Consider the following 12,265-nt stretch of genomic DNA (forward strand, 5'->3'; position numbering starts at 1 on the left):
AGAGGGAGAGGGTGGGATGATTTGGGAGAATGGCATTGAAACATGTATACTATCATGTAAGAATCGAATCGCCAGTCTATGTCTGATGCAGGATACAGCATGCTTGGGGCTGGTACACAGGGATGACCCAGAAAGATGTTATGGGGAGGGAGGTGGGAGGGGGGTTCATGTTTGGGAATGCATGTACACCCGTGGTGGATTCATGTCAATGTATGGCAAAACCAATACAGAATTGTAAAGTAAAATAAAGTAAAAATAAAAATAAAAAAAATAATTACTTTAAATGTAAATGGACTAAAGAGCCTCTTGATGAAAGTGAAAGAGGAGAGTGAAAAAGTTGGCTTAAAGCTCAGCATTCAGAAAACAAAGATCATGGCATCTGGCCCCATCACTTCATGGCAAATAGATGGGGAAACAGTGGAAACAGTGTCAGACTTTATTTTTCTGGGCTCCAAAATCACTGCAGATGGTGATTGCAGCCATGAAATTAAAAGATGCTTACTCCTTGGAAGGAAAGTTATGACCAACCTAGACAGCATATTAAAAAGCAGAGACATTACTTTGCCAACAAAGGTCAGTCTAGTCAAGGCTATGGTTTTTCCAGTGGTCATGTATGGATGTGAGAGTTGGACTATAAAGAAAGCCAAGTGCTGAAGAATTGATTCTTTTGAACTGTGGTGCTGGAGAAGACTCTTGAGAGTCCCTTGGACTGCAAGGAGATCCAACCAGTCCATTCTAAAGGAGATCAGTCCTGGGTGTTCACTGGAAGGACTGATGTTGAAGATGAAACTCTAATACTTTGGCCACCTCATGCAAAGAGCTGACTCATTTGAAAAGACCCTGATGCTGGGAAAGATAGAAGGCAGGAGGAGAAGGAGACAATGGAGGATGAGATGGTTGGATGGCATCACCAACTCAATGGACATGGGTTTGGGTAAACTCCGGGAGTTGGTGATGGACAGGGAGGCCTGGTGTGATGCGGTTCATGGGATCGCAAAGAGTTAGACATGACTGAGTGACTGAACTGAACTGAACTGGACTAAAAGACAGTGGCTGAATAGATACAAAAACAAGATCCATTTATGTGCTGCCTACAAGAGACTCACTTTAGGTCTAAAGACACACACAGACTGAAAGTGAGGGGATGGGGAAAGGTATTCCATACAAATGGAAATGAATAGAAAGTCAGGGCAGAAATACTTATATCAGACAAAATAGACTTTAAAACAAAGACTGAAACAAGAGACAAAAAGAAGGACATTACATAAGGATCAAGAGATCAATCCAAGAAGATATAATAATTGTAAATATACATAAACCCAACATAGGAGTACCACAATAAATACAACAAATGTTAATAGATATAAAGGGAGAAATTGACAGTAACACATAGTAAGGGACTTAAACTCCTTCCTCTCCTCACATAAATGGACAGATCATCCAGGTGGAAAATCAATAAACACTGGCCTTAAATGATACATCAGGCCAGATGGACTTAACAGATGTGTATTTTTCAACCATAATGCCATGAGACTAGAAATTACAAGAAAAAACTGCCAAAAAAATAAAAACATAGAGGCTAAACAATAAGCTACTAAAACAACCAGTAGATCACTGAAAAAAGTCAAAGAGGAAATAAATACATGGAGACAAATGAAAACATAATGAAGCAAAAATCTATGGGACACAGCAAAAGCTGTTTTAAGAGGAAAGTTAATAATAACACAAGCCTCAGAAAACAAGAAAAATCTCAAATAAACAACCTTACACCTAAAGTAACTAGAAAAAGAAAAACAAAATCCAAAGTAGAAGGGAAGAAATAAAAAAGATCAGAGCAGAAATAAGTGGAAAAAAAAAAACACTAAAAATACAACAGAAAAAAATCAATAAAACCAAGAGCTGTTTCTTTGAAAAGATAAATAAAATTCATTAATGTTTATCCAGATTCATCAAGGAAAAGAGAGAGCCCCAATAAATGAATTCTGAATTTTCTATTTCAGAAATGAAAATAGGAAAGTTACAACCAATGCCACAGGAACACAAGATCATGAGAATACTGTGAGCATTTATATCAATAAACTGGAAAACTTAGAAGAAATTCCTAGAAATGTACAATTTCCTAAAACTGAATCAGAAAGGAATAGAAGACATGAACAGACTAATTAACAGGAATGGAAGTTGAGTCAGCATTTTTTAAAACTTCCAACAAAAGTCCACAGACTTACAGCTGAATTCTACCAAACAGTTAAGGAGTTAACATCTAAACTTCTCAAACTCCAGAGGGTTCAGAGGAAGGAACACTTCCAAACTCATTCAACAAGGTCAACAACACTCTGATACCAAAACCAAAGATATAAAAACAAGAAAATTTCAGGCCAATATCATTGATAAATACAGATGTAAAAATACCCAACAAAATATTAGCAAACCAAATTCAACAGTACATTAAAAGGATCATACACCATGATTAAGTGAGATTTGTCTGAGAGAAGCAAGGATGGTTCATTATTCCCAAATCAATTAATGTGATATACCATATTAACAAACTGAAGAGGGAACATCCTTGGTGGTCCAGTGGCTAAGACTCCATGCTCCCAATGCACAGGGACTGGGTTCAATCCTTGGTCAGGGAACTAGATCCCACATGCCACAACTAAGAGCTCACATGCCACAACGAAAAGATCCTGCATGCTGCAACAGAGATTGAAGATCCTGCACCCTGCAACTGAGACCTGCCACAGCCAAATAAAATACTGAAAAAAAAAATCAGGAAGAAAAATCATGATCATCTTAATAGATTCAGAAAAGCTTTTGACAAGATTCAAAATCTATTTATAATTTAAAAATTCTCAACAAAGTTGGTATAGAGGGACACACCTCAATGTAATAAAAGTCATATATGATAAGCTCAGATAACATATGGTAAAAAGCTAGAAGCATTTCCTCTAAGATCAGGACCAAAACAAGGATGCCCACTTACTTTTCTTAAAATTTATTTTAATTGGAGGATAATTACTTTAAAATATTGTGATGGTTTTTGCTGTACAACATGAACTGGCCACAGGTATACATGTGTCCCTCCCCCCCCCCACCCTCTGCCACCCTGAAACCCCTTCCCATCTCTGTCCCCAGTCTATCCCTTTGGGTTGTCCCAGAGCACTGGCTTTGGGCGCCCTGCTTCATGTATCAAACTTGCACTGGTCATCTATTTTACATATGGTAATATACAATTTCAATTCTATTTTCTCAAATTATCCCACCCTCACCTTCTCCCACTGAGTCCAAAAGTCTATTCTTTACATCTGTCTCCTTTGCTGCCCTGCATGTAGGATCGTCAGTATCATCTTTCTAAATTCCACATACATGTGTTAATATATAGTATTTGTCTTTCTCTTTCTGACTTACTTCCCTCTATATAATAGGCTCCAGGTTCATCTACCTCATTAGAACTGACTTAAACGTGTTCCTTTTTATAGCTGAATGATATTCCATTGTGTATACGTATCACAACTTTCTTAATCTGCCGACAGACATCTAGGTTGCTTTCATGTCCTCAGGTCAGTTCAGTTCAGTTGCTCAGTCGTGTCCGACTCTTTGCAACCCCGTGAATCCCAGCACGCCAGGCCTCCCTGTCCATCACCATCTCCTGGAGTTCACTCAAACTCACATCCATTGAGTCGGTGAAGCCATCCAGCCATCTCATCCTCTGTTGTCCCCTCTTCCTCCTGCCCCCAATCCCTCCCAGCATCAGAGTCTTTTCCAATGAGTCAACTCTTCACATGAGGTGGCCAAAGTACTGGAGTTTCCACTTCAGCACCATTCCTTCTGAAGAACACCCAGGGCTGATCTCCTTTAGAATGGACTGGTTGGACCTCCTTGCAGTCCAAGGGACTCTCAAGAGTCTTCTCCAACACCACAGTTCAAAAACATCTATTCTTCAGTGCTCAGCTTTCTTCACAGTCCAACTTTCACATCCATTCATGTCCTAGCTATTGTAAATAGTGCTGCAGTGAACATTGGGATACATGTGTCTCAATTCTGGTTTCCTAGGGGTGTATGGCCAGCAGTGGGATTGCTTCATCATGTGGCAATTCTACTCCCAGTTTTTTAAGGAATCTCCACTCTGTTCTCACAGTGGCTGTTGTGGTTTGCACTCCCAACAACAGCGTAAGAGGGTTCCCTTTCCTCCACACCCTCTCCAGCATTTATTGTTTGTAGACTTTTTTGTTTTGTTTTGTTTGTAGACTTTTTGATGATGGTCATTTTGACTGGTATAAGATGATACTTTATTGTGGTTTTGATTTGCATTTCTCTGAGTGATGTTGAGCATATTTTCATTTATTAGCCATCTGTATGTCTTTTTTGGAGAAATGTCTGTTTAGGTTTTTGGCCCACTTTTTGATTGGGTTGTTCACTTTTCTGGTATTGAGCTGCATAAGCTGCTTGTATATTTTGGAGATTGTCAGTTGTTTCCTTTGCTATTATTTTCTCCCATTCTGAGAGCTGTCATTTACCTTGCTTATTGTTTCCTTTGTTGTGCAAAAGCTTTTAAACTTAATTAGGTCCCATTTGTTTATTTTTTTGTTTTTATTTCCATTACTCAATGAGGTTAGTCATACAGGATCTTGCTGTGATTTATTTCAAAGAGAGTTCTGCTTATGTTTTCCTCTAAGAAGCTTATAGTTTCTGGTCTTGTATTTAGGTCTTTAATCCATTTTGAGTTTACTTTTGTGTATGGTGTTAGAAAGTGTTCTAGTTTCATTCCTTTACATGTAATTAAACAGTTTTCCCATACATATTCAATGGAGACTATCTTTTCTCCATTGTATATTTTTGCCTCCTTGTCAAAAAAAAAGTGTCCATAGGTGAGTGGATTTATCTCTGGACTTTCTATTTTGTTCCACTGATCTGTATTTCTGTCTTTGTGTCAGTACCATACTGTCTTGATGACTGTAGCTTTGTAGTATAGTCTGAAGTCAGACAGGTTGATTCCTCCAGTTCCATTCTTCTTTCTCAAGACTGCTTTGGCTATTTGGGGTCTTTTGTGTTTCCATACAAATTGTGAAATTATTTATTATACTTCTATGAAAAATAACATTGGTAGCTTGATAGGGATTGCATTGAATTTATAGATTGCTTTGGGAAGTATAATCATTTTCTCTATATTGATTCTTCCAATCCAAGAACATGGTATGTTTCTCCATCTATTTGTGTCATCTTTGATTTCTTTCATTAGTGTTTTATATTTTCTGTATAGAAGTCTTCTGTTTCTTTAGGTAAATTAATTCATAGGTATTTTACTCTTTTCATTGCAGTTATGAAGGGGATTGCTTCCTTAATTTCGCTGATTTTTCATGATTAGTGTATAGGAATGAAAGTGATTTCTGTGTATTAATTTTATATCCTGCAACTTTACCATATTTATTGATTAGCTACAGTAATTTTCTGGTGGCATATTTAGGGTTTTCTATGTAGAGGATCATGTCATCTTCAAACAGTGAGAGTTTTACTTCTCTTCCAATCTGGATTCCTTTCTATTTCTTCTCTGATTGCTGCGGCCAGGACTTCCAAATCTATGTTGAATAGTAGTATCACTCTCACCACTTCTATTCAACACAGTATTGTAAGTCCTAGTAACAGCAATCAGATGAGAAAAATAAAAGAAATTCAAATTTCAAAGGATGAAGTAATGCTGTCACTGTTTGCAGATGACATAATCCTAGTATATATAAGATCCTAAGTGAAAATGTTAGTCACTCAGTTGTGCCCAACTCATTGTGTTTCTCTTTCATGGGATTTTCCAGCCAAGAAGACTAGAGTCGTTTGCCATTTCCTTCTCTAGGAGATTTTCCTGCCCCAGGGATTGAACCCATCTCCTGTACTGCAGGCAGATTCTTTACCAACTGAGCTACCAGGGAAGCCCAATAAAATCCTAAGTTCAGTTCAGTTCAGTTCAGTCACTCAGTCACGTCCGACTCTTTGCGACCCCATGAACTGCAGTACGCCAAGCCTCCCTGTCCATCACCAACTCCCAGAGTTCACTCAGACTCATGTCCATCGAGTCAGTAATGCCATCCAGCCATCTCATCCTGTCGTCCCCTTCTCCTCCTGCCCCCAATCCCTCCCAGCATCAAAGTCTTTTCCAATGAGTCAACTCTTCGCACGAGGTGGCTGAAGTACTGGAGTTTCAGCTTTAGCATCATTCCTTCCAAAGAAATCCCAGGGCTGATCGCCTTCAGAATGGACTGGTTGGATCTCCTTGCAGTCCAAGGGACTCTCAAGAGTCTTCTCCAACACCACAGTTCAAAAGCATCAATTCTTCAGCGCTCAGCGTTCTTCACAGTCCAAATCTCACGTCCATACATGACTACTGGAAAAACCATAGCCTTGACTAGATGGACCTTAGTCGGCAAAGTAATGTCTCTGCTTTTGAATATGTTATTTAGGTTGGTCATAACTTTTCCTCCAAGGAGTGAGCGTCTTTTAATTTCATGTTCACTGCAGTCAACATCTGCAGTGATTTTGGAGCCCCAAAAAATAAAGTCAGACACTGTTTCCACTGTTTCCCCATCTATTTCCCATGAAGTGATGGGACCAGATGCCATGATCTTCGTTTTCTGAATGTTGAGCTTTAAGCCAACTTTTTCACTCTCCTCTTTCACTTTCATCAAGAGGCTTTTTAGTTCCTCTTCACTTTCTGCCATAAGAGTGGTGTCATCTGCAGATCTGAGGTTATTGATATTTCTCCTGGCAATCTTGATTCCAGCTTGTGCTTCTTCCAGACCAGCGTTTCTCATGATGTACTCTGCATATAAGTTAAATAAGCAGGTTGACAATATACAGCCTTGACATACTCCTTTTCCTATTTGGAACCAGTCTGTAGTTCCATGTCCAGTTCTAACTGTTGCTTCCTGACCTGCATACAGATTTCTCAAGAGGCTGGTCAGGTGGTCAGGTATTCCCATCTCCTTCAGAATTTTCCACAGTTTATTGGGATCCATACAGTCAAAGGCCTTGGCATAATCAATAAAGCAGAAATAGATGTTTTTCTGGAACTCTCTTGCTTTTTCCATGATCCAGCAGATGTTGGCAATTTGATCTCTGGTTCCTCTGCCTTTTCTAAAACCAGCTTGAACATCAGGAAGTTGATGGTTCACATACTGCTGAAGCCTGGCTTGGAGAATTTTGAGCATTACTTTACTAGCATGTGAGATGAGTGCAATTGTGCGGTAGTTTGAGCCTTCTTTGGCATTGCCTTTCTTTGGGACTGGAATGAAAACTGACCTTTTCCAGTCCTGTGGCCACTGCTGAGTTTTCCAAATTTGCTGGCATATTGAGTGCAGCACTTTCACAGCATCTTCTTTCAGGATTTGAAACAGCTCAACTGGAATTCCATCACCTCCACTAGCTTTGTTCGTAGTGATGCTTTCTAAGGCCCACTTGACTTCACATTCCAAGATGTCTGGCTTTAGATGAGTGATCATACCATGATTATCCAGGTCGCGAAGATGTTTTTTGTACAGTTCTTCTGTGTATTCTTGCCACCTCTTCTTAATATCTTCTGCTTCTGTTAGGTCCATACCATTTCTGTCCTTTATCGAGCCCATCTTTGCATGAAATGTTCCCTTGGTATCTCTATTTTTCTTGAAGAGATCTCTAGTCTTTCCCATTCTGTTCTTTTCCTCTATTTCTTTGCACTGATCGCTGAAGAAGACTTTCTTATCTCTTGCTATTGTTTGGAACTTTGGAACTCTGCATTCAGATGCTTATATCTTTCCTTTTCTCCTTGGCTTTTCACTTCTCTTCTTTTCACAGCTATTTGTAACTCCTCCCCAGACAGCCATTTTGCTTTTTTGCATTTCTTTTCCATGGGGATGGTCTTGATCCCTGTCTCCTGTACAATGTCACAAACCTCATTCCATAGTTAAAACTATTAGAATTTACCAATGAATTCAGTAAAACTCAGGATACAAAATTAATATACAGAAAATCTATTGCATTTCTATATACTATCAGAAAGAAAAATTCTGTTTACAGTTTCATTAAAAGTAATACAAGGAATAAATCTAACTAAGGTGAAAGGCCTGTACTCACTGATGAATGAAACTGATGACACTAACAAATGGAAAGATGTATGGTGCTCGTTGATTGAAGAATTTTGTTAAAATGACCATACTCTACAGATTCAATGCAATCCCTATCAAAATACCGATGATGTTTTCCACAATGATGCTATTGTTATCCTGTTTAACTTATATAGAGTATATCTTGTGAAACGCTGGGCTGGATGAGTTACAGCTGGAATCAAGATTGCCAGGAAAAATAACAATCTCAGATATATGTGGATGATACCACTCGAATGGCAGAAAGTGAAGAGGAAATTAAGAGCATTTTGTTGAGAGTGGAGGAGAGTGAAAAAGCTGGCTTAAAATTCAATATTAAACTAAGATCATGGCATCCAGTCCATCAGTTCATGACAAATAGAAGGAGAAAAGGTGGAAGTAATGACAATTTCCTCTTCTTTCACTCTAAAATCACTGCCAAAGGTTACTGCAACAGCCATGAAATTAGAAGATTGCTTCTTGGCAGGAAAGCTCTAACAAACCTAGACAGTGTGTTAAAAAGCAAAGATAACACTTTGCTGACAGAGGGCCATATAGTCAAGGCTATGGTCTTTCCAGTAGTGACGTATGGATGTGAGAGGTGGACCATAAAGGCAGAACATTGCAGAACTGATGCTTTTGAACTGTGGTGTTGGAGAAGACTCTTGAGAGTCCTTTGGACAGCAAGGAGATCAAAACCAGTCAATCTTAAAGGAAACCAACCCTGAATACTCATTGGAAGGGCTGATGCTGAAGCTCCAATTCTTTGGCCACTTGATGCAAACAGCCAGCTGGAAAAGACCTTGATGCTGGCAAAGATTGAAGGCAGAAGAAGAGGGGACAGAGGGTGAGATGGTTGGATGGCATCACCAATTCAATGGACATGAACTTGGGCAAACTCTGGGAGATGGTAAGGGAAAGGGAAGCATAATGTGCTGCAGTCCATGGGGTTGCAAAGAGTTGGTCATGATTTAGCAACTAAGCAACAACATTCTTCATAGGATTAGAATAATTCTAAAATTTCCATAAACACCAAATATGCAAAACAATCTTGAGAAAGAACAAAGTTGGAGGTAACATGATCCCTGATTTCAAAGTATACTACAAAGTTATAGTAATCAAAACAGCATGATACTGGCATAAAAACATACATAAATCAATGGAAAAGAACAGAGAGCCCAGAAACAAACCCACACTTATATCATCAATTAATCTATGATAGTGAAGTCACTCAGTCGTGTCCAACTCTTTGCGACCCCATGGACACCAGGCTCCTCCGTCCATGGGATTTTCTAGGCAAGAGTACTGGAGTGGATTGCCATTTCCTTCTCCAGGGAACTTCCCGACCCAGGGATCAAATCCAGGTCTCCCACATTGTAGACAGACGCTTTACTGTCTGAGCCACCAGGGAAGTCAGTCTATAATAAGGGACAACAACAGAAAAAAGACAGCCTCTTCAACAAATGATTTGGGAAGCAGCTACCTGGAAAAGAAACTGGACTACTTACTCACACCATACATAAAAATAGACTCAAAATGGATTAAAGATTTAAATTTAAGACACGAAACCATAAAACTTCTAAAAGAAAAAACATAGGGATCATGCTCTTTACTCTCTCTGTTGTTGTTCAGTTGCAAAGCTGTGTACAACTTTTTGTGACCCCGTGGAATGCAGCATGCCAGGCTTCCCTGTCTTCCACTATCTCCTGGAGTTTGTCCATTGAGTCAGTGATGCCATTCAACCATCTCATGCTGTCACCCCTTTCTCCTCCTGCCTTCAATCTTGCCCAGCATCAGTCTTTTCCAATGGAAAAGTCTCTTCCAGAGTCTCTTCACAACAGGTAGCTGAAGTATTGGAGCTTCAGCTTCAATTCTTCTAATGAATATTCAGGGCTGATTTCTTTTAGGATTAACTGGTTTTATCTCCTTGCAGTCCAAGGGACTTAGTCATCTATAGCACAATTCGAAAGCATCAATTCTTCAGCACTCAACCTTCCTTATGGCCAACTCTCACATTCATACATGACTACTAGAGAAACTGCTAACTGACTGTATGGATCTTTGCTGGCAAAGTGATGTCCCTGCTTTCTAATACACTGTCTAGGTTTGTCATAGCTTTTCTTTCAAGGAGCAAGTGTCTTTTTAGGGCTGCAGTCACCATCTGCTATGATTTTGGAGCCCAAGAAAATAAAATCTGCTGTTGCCTCCCCTTTTTCTCCATCTGTTTGATGTCTCCTCAGGCAAAAGAAACAAAAAAAATGGGACTACATCAACCTAAAAAAGCTTTTACTCATTTGCACAGTAAGGGAAACTACCAACAAAATGAAAAGGCCACCTACTGAATGGGAGAAGCTATTTGCAAAGGATATATCTGGTAAGTGCTTAATGTCCAAATTTTTAAAAAATTGGAGGCTGATTACATTATAGTGGTTTTTGCCATACAATGACATGAATCAGCCATGTTAATGTCCAAATTTAACTCATACAAGGATTTTCCTGGTGGTTCAGTGGTTAAGACTTCATGCTTCCACTGTAGGGAGCGAGGTTTTGGTTCCCAATTGGGGAACTAAGATCCCACATGCTGTGCAGCAGGACCAAAAAAAAAAAAAAAAAAAATTCAAATTCAAATGGACAGAGGACCTGAGAAGACATTTTGCCACTGAAGTCATACAGATAGTCAGACACATGAAAGGATGTTCAATATCAGTATTACTCAGGGAAGTGTAAACCACAATATCACCTCACACCTGTCAAAATGGCCATTATCATAAAGACAACAAATAAGTGTTCTCAAGGATGTGGAGAAAAGGGAACCCTCATGCTATTTGTGGGAATGTAAATCTGTGCAGCCACTATGGAAAACTGTATGGATATTTCTCAAAAAATTAAAAACTGCAGTACAACCCAGCAATAACTACTCCTGGGTGTTTATCCAAGAAAAGCAAAATCTCTAAATTGAAGACATGTTCATCTCTATGTTCAATGCAGCATTATTTACAATAGCCAAGTTACTGTAATAGGAAGCAACCTGTGTCCATCAAGACACATGAAGAAAATGTGCTACATATATACAATAATTGTTTAGTCACTAAGTTGTTTCTGACTCTTTGTGGCCCCATGGACTACAGCCTGCCACGCTCCTCTGTCCATGGGATTTTCCAGGCAATAGTACTGGAATGGATTGTCATTTCCTTCTCCAGGGGATCTTCCCAACCCAGGGCTTGAACCTGGGTCTCCCGCATTGTAGACACGCTTTACCGTCTGAGCCAAATTAAAAAAAAAATTAACAGAACTTTGAACATGTGGTTGCCAGAGTGGAGATGGGCATATGGGGATGGGTGAAATGGATGAGGAACATTAACAGGTACATACTTCAGTTACTAAACAAATGAGTTGTAGGCATGAAAAAAAACTACATATACTTACATTCCAAAATGAATAGTTCAAATACTTGTATCTCACTTTTGGTATTTCAAAAATTACTTAAAAAATATACTTTATTGTTTAGAAATTTAGGCACTACACGTGCTATGCTGTGCTTAGTCGCTCAGTCATGTCTGACTCTGTGACCCCATGGACTGCAGCCCACCATGCGCTTCTGTCCCAGTGGGATTTCCCAGGCAAGAATACTTAAGCAGGTTTCAATGGCCTTCTCCAGAGGAGCTTCCCAACCCAGGGATTGAACCCAGGTCTCCAACCCATGTCTCCCACATTGCAGGCAGATTTATTGTCTGAGCCATCAGAGAAACCCAAGAATACTTGAGTGGGTAGCCTATCCCTTCTCCAGGGGAACTTTCCTACCCAGGAATGGAAGCAGGGTCTGCTGCATTGTAGGTGGATCTTTTACCATCTGAGCTACCAGGGAAGCCTGGTAGGGACTATAATTCAGACTAAATTCTGAAATTTCTCGAGAAATTTGTAAATTTCTCAGAGGATAAGGCCTCAAATATTTAGTTTACATAGTGTACACTATGTAGTGTAGATTCCCCTGCCATGGTCTAATAAGACAACAAAACAATACAGCAATGAAGACAAGTGTGCATCTCAGTTTTGATCTTTGGAAAAGAATATTTGTCACAGCTTCACAATTTCATTCCAGGTCTGGTTTTTTAACATTAAAAACAAACATTTCTCAAATGGGAAGGTCACTCAGGATGAGATTA

The sequence above is a fragment of the Ovis canadensis genome, chromosome 1, assembly GCF_042477335.2.
Source record: "Ovis canadensis isolate MfBH-ARS-UI-01 breed Bighorn chromosome 1, ARS-UI_OviCan_v2, whole genome shotgun sequence".
NCBI lineage: Eukaryota > Metazoa > Chordata > Mammalia > Artiodactyla > Bovidae > Ovis > Ovis canadensis.